The sequence below is a fragment of the Nesoenas mayeri genome, assembly GCF_963082525.1.
Source record: "Nesoenas mayeri genome assembly, chromosome: 3".
Lineage (NCBI taxonomy): Eukaryota > Metazoa > Chordata > Aves > Columbiformes > Columbidae > Nesoenas > Nesoenas mayeri.
In genome coordinates, this window is record NC_137544.1 from 25,657,099 (window position 1) to 25,663,098 (window position 6,000).

Genomic DNA, 6,000 nt, shown 5'->3' on the forward strand with positions numbered 1-6,000 from the left:
CCAAATTCATTGGGAATTTTGCTATTGAACACAATGGCACTATTCTTTTCACTGAGATGGCATAAATTAGCTAACAGGGCTTCTGTATATCAAGAACCTTGCAAGCAGGGAAACTGGACAATCAAGTTTTTAGAACCTGTAGATGTCTTCTCTTTCAACCTACATAAGCAGTTCTACAAAACTACTCTGTACTCCTACCTGGCATGATCCACAGACTGTGCATTAAAAGTGTATGACCTCAATAGAAACCAAATTGCTGAAGTTTATGAAAGTCTTGACATCAGGAGGAAGGCAAAAAGAGTGGAAGAAGAGGGAAGGGTTGAAGTGGTTTAACAATTCTTTTGTTTTCTGCCAGGAATGGAAGCAAAAACTAATTGTACTTTTGTCTTAGAAAGAAAATTCAGCAAGTTTTGCTAAGTTTCAGCTTATTTAAAAAAAAAAACAAAACCAACCCCCCCCCAAAAAAAACTAACACGGTGATACAGATTTTTCAGTAAGTTTAGGCCAAGCTTTGAGAAAGTTCAAACCAAGAGTATGTTTCTCTTGGAAGCTGCATTAAACATTACCTTGTATTAGTTTTACTCCACCCAGCCTGGCTTGGAACTCAGCCCCATTTCACCCTTAATTTCCTTGTTGGAAAACTATACAAAACCAGAATGAACTGTGACAGGAGAGTAACACAGCTTGCATTGGAGGAAGGCATCAGGAATAAAAAAAAATACGTGTCTGTTGACCAGTGAATAGATCCTGAAAAGTTTCATACAACACTGCTGCAGACAAAAATACTAAAGAACCATGGGGTAAGCTGCCCTAGTGGCATTTTAAAGGTAAATAATCACATAACAACTCACCTAATAAAAAAGGCCAGACCAAGGGGGAAAAAAAATACAACTAATCACTTTTCTTCCAAACCTTGAAAAATTAATTATCCCATTAAGCAAGAAAACTTCCTACTTTTGAGTGAAGTTTGCATGAGCAGATGGCATTTCACTAATTGGATAGTTTTAATGTGGATTTTCACTCACCGTTTTGATGCTTCTCTTCCTCCTCATGGTGTGTTATCTCTTAATGTGTTTGCATTTCTGCATTACCTTTGTCATTATTGACAGGTTCATGTTTTGGACAGTGAAGTTGATACTTAAATAAAGTTGTAGGAAAGCCATCTGTACACCCTTGAAATAATCTGTTCCCTTAAGTTTCTCTGGTGTTCCAGAAAGGCTGCTGGAATTTACTTCAGGAGAGCAGGAGAACAAGAAATTTAACGTAATTCCTGGGTACTGAATTTTTTAATGGACAGACCACACAACTGACAATAGCAGAGAGGGAAAGAATGTCACCTATCACCTATCAGTCTGATTCTGTTGCACTCTTCTTTCAGCCTGGGTCTCTGCCAGCTTCCCTCCATGCATGGCAGGGCACATTCATTCCTCGCTCACTCAATATACAGCTCCAGCAGCAGAAGCTTTTCTCTAGCAAAGAGTCACCCTAAAAACAAGGTAAACTATTAGTCATTGGAAGATACTGGGCACAATTAAGTAAAGAAAAAGCCTTTGTTAAGAAAAGCCTTTGGTTTAAGCCTGAAAGTCCATGCTGATTTTGGGAAAGTGAGGTGCTTGAATAGTTCAGATAGGTGCCCCAGAACAGTATTATGCAAGTGTGGCTTTTAAGGCTACTTACAGTTTCCTCTGCTGAGATACTCTAAGTTTTCACAAGGGTTAGGACAGCTCCAGGGAGAGCTAAAAGCTGTTTGGGATGTGTGTGCAGCAGAGAACAAACAGGGATCATGCTAACAGACATGACAATAGCTACAGTACATGTGTGCAGCTGTGAACACATGGGTCTCTGTGTCTGGATAAATACATTGAGATTTTTTTCTCCATAGCTGTGTATGTGGGCTGGAGTTGTCCTGAAGCAGAGCTAAATCCCATTGGCAGGTGATTCAGGTGGTCCAGGTGTTTTTGGTGGATAAATCTCAGGGAAGAGAATAATGTTTTCATTCTAAAGGCAAGTTGCTCAGTTAGTCTCAAGACCATGAAGGTATCTGTGGACAAAAGGTGAATTTGCTTTGCTGAGAACACTGACTAAACAAGATCAAACTGCATAATCACATCTTCCTGTATCTTTTTTTCTCTCTTTGGGATCAGCTGTTCAGGACCAGGTGCTGCTTCCTGGGACTGGCTGCTTAGTATGGATGAATTTTGGGAGGAATTGCATTGAGTATATTTTATTTTATATTCTATTTCTAATTTATATATATATATATTTACTAGTAGTGTATTAGTATTCTGTTATTTTATTAAACTGTGTCTATCTCAACCCAGGTTTCTCCCTTTCCTTTCAATTTGCTCTGCTGTTTGGAGGGTGGGGAGGGGGGATGAGTGAGCGGTTATCGTGGTTGTATTGCTAGCTTGAGTTAAACCAAGCACCAGGTTGTAATGAGACCGATGTCCTGACTGCAGACTTAGCTGAACTGGGAAAAGGCACTGCCTTTTCTTTTTATTTATTTGAAAGTCTCTCTCTCTTTCTTCAAACTCTTGGAACACTTTTGGTCAGTGCTGCTCAGTGCTCATGTTGCTCTGAAGGGATTCAGTTGTGTGGCCCGTGGCAGCATTCAGGATGTCATCATGCTACCAGCCTGGCCAACAGTAGTTGTCTTTACTCAGAGGGGTCAAACTCTGTGTCAGAATGAGGTTTAACCATCCATGTAGGCCTGTGTACATCTATACCTGTGAAAGCTATTTCAAGGGGAATGCTGTAAAGATGTGTGTGTTTATATGATCAAGGAAGTTAATGCCTTTATTTATGCCTTTTTTGGGGCAGGAGGGAAAGTATTTCCTTCATCTTTACATTTTCTTTCCAATACAGCAGAGTACAGGAAATTTCCATATGTATGTAAAATTTTTCAAGTATGATGTAACTCCTCAGAAAACACACTACCACTATTACAGTATGGCACAAGAAATGCCAAATTTTTACTGCTGAAAAATAAAAATGTTCCTGAACCTTCACTGGCAAATGTCCTTTAGTGTCTGCTTAACCTTTCAGTTTTGCTATCAGTGGTTATTTGTATGTAAGAGATCTACGATCTTTGCATAAGGTCATTATTGAATGTGTTTCTTACTGGTAGCAGGCTGAAAAATATTGTAGAGAGTACTACTTTTGCCCATGGAAAAAAGCCTGAAGACCAGGATGCATTGCCTATTAAATTAGTTTTAAAGATATCTTCTATTCCCAAATAAATTTTGTCACACTGAAGTCCATGCTGGTTTTTCTCCTTCTTTAAGTAGGCTTCTCTGGGTGTACATAAGCCTCCCCCAGGCTGACCTGTCCACCTTTAATCCCCTCTCCACTCCCAGCATTAGGTAACTGACAGAATTGTCAGAGATTAAGGAGAACTTCGGACCATTCAGAGTGAGGTAAACATGTAATCAGTGTTTTCTTTCATTTAATTTGGTTTCCAGGGGTATCACTCACCCAAACAGAGTAGGATGAAGCACTGTCTTTGCTCAGGGCCGAGACAGGAGGACCTGGTCCTGGCTGGGCTGTACCTTTGAAATGTAAATGCTGGCCCCCCATTTCATGTATTTTGTGCCAACGTCGGCTCCAGGTCTTTTGTGTTAAAGCAGCTTCTGGAGTTTGACGGTGAGTGTATCTGGCAGTGTAGAAAAAGGTAACAGACACAGAAATGCTCTGTGAGTTATTGATTGTCTGTTTTTCACAATGCTGTTTCTATCGCTGCTGTATTCAGCAACAAACTTAGCCACCATTGATGCACTCAATACCAAACATGCGGGTAAGGCTTTTGGAAATGCTTAAAAAAGCTGCAAGTCAAGTTCTGTAGATGCAGAAGGAAGCTGGATGAATTATTTCTGGGTGCTTATGAAAAGCCCACTTGTGGGTATTAGAAAACGGATTTGTGTTCAAAACACTCCACTATTTACAGACATAATATGACTTAAAATAGCATCTTAATGGAGTCTAGGTAGAACTTAAAATCAATATTTCATTCCTCTTAAAGACAGCCTTTGCTTTCTAAAAGACACAAAAAATAGTCCCTACCTGCCTGATAAGGTCATGCAGTCCTTCATCTACTAGAACTACCACAGGACGTCACTCTTTTTCCTTACTTCACACTTTGTTTACTTTGCGCTTCACACTGTGTTTTCTTTTGATATAAACAAATTGATACACAATATCAAGCTTATAATTAAGAGGCTGATTTAAGCTTCAATGTACACAATTTTGTGTATGAATTTATATATAGGTTCTTGTATTCATGTCAGAAAATTCCATAAGGTTGTCCCAAGGTCAGTTAGGTGAGTTCACCTCTCAAATCTCCTGTGATACACCTGAACAAAAACATCTTCTACTGCAGACATCAGGTAATTACATGTTGTGTGTTCGCATGTGGAGGAGTATGTAGGACTGGTTAAAATGAGGGACAATAAAGGAAATGTGACCAGTGCTTTGAACAGTATTGTGCAGTGCAACACATAGAGGCATTTGCACAACACTTTGGGGGTTATTTATCATCCTTGTTTACCAGCTGCACACAGAGCACACTCCTTCTGTTTATTCTCACTTTCCTGGGCACAGCTAACTGGTATGTCTTAGATTCCTCCACTTCTTTACTATCACCATCCAACTTACTTCTTAAAACCAAGATTGTGTCTGCTTTTACAAATTCTTGTCCTCAGAAGGACTCATATTGATTTCAACACACATGTAGAAATAGTGTACTATAGTGTACTATACTCCATGCTGCGTGAGGCTGGGAGAGAAAATGAATGTGTGTGCTGAATCCACAGCTATTCATTAGGTCCTGTTTGAGATCTAGGAGGCTAGAAGCATTCATTATATGAGCCTGAAGCAAAAATACGTTGTTTAAGGTTATAACCATTCAGAAATAATATCTTCACACAGGATCTCCTTTTCCAGGTGAAATGAAACCTCCCACAATATAAATTGTATGGAATAAGTTAAAAATAAAGAGTAATGTTTTCTGAGCCTACTGTAGCACTTCGTTATTTTTGCAATTTCTTATTTTAAACCCACACATGCAATTCCCACAATGGTAACAGGACACAGGGATTTAACTTCATTTTTCTTTTTCTCTTTTTAACAGAAAGCTCCTTATCATAGAGAGTCCTTCAAAAGGGCTAATATACGCTTATTGAATATCAGCAAACATTGTAATGCAGTGATGTAATTCCAAAAACTACTTATTGCTACATTTCCATTCTCTTTAGGCTCCACAGAGGCCCAGGCATTAGATTTCAAGCTGGGATTTCTATTTTTAGAAAGGCAATAATTTTCATTTGCAGTTCAGCCAGGCTGGCTGTAATTCTGTCTGAACTGAATGGAACTGAAAGAATGGCATCACCTCATTCATTAGTTTCTTTAGATGTGTATCCTTTAAAATGTCACTACTTTGTGGGGCTTTATTTAGCTTGACTGTAGATTGAACTCAATCTAGTTGTAACAGGAAAACAATAGTCAATGTCATATTTCAGAGTAAAAGCAGCATTCACCCATTGCATTCTTTAAGAGAAGGGTCTTGCTAAACCCTATGGTTAAATTATTGTCAGACCTCAAAGAATCTTGAGATTGATGTAAATCATAAATAAATTAAAAAGAGGGGTTTTCTGTCAGTTTCAAGGATTTTTCTTTTACATACAGACCACATATATCAAACTCTTTCACTGTAGTTATGTGAGCTTTACAATCCCTTCACAAAGAGTAAATTTAATCTGTGCATTTATTATACGCATATTTATTTGTTAGTTTCAGTAAAGATAGTATTCTGAACATTAGTGAATTTGGTGTATTCATTAGGAAATATTGTAGTATGCTGTGGCAATTTGAAGTTCACTGTTGTCAATAGTTATTGGTATTTCCACTTGTTGTAGTACTAAAAGATTGAATAAACAGGAATTCATTTTTTATGTCCTTCCCTGTTTTCAGTGGTGTCACATCACTCTTTCTCCAAGACCAGTTAAA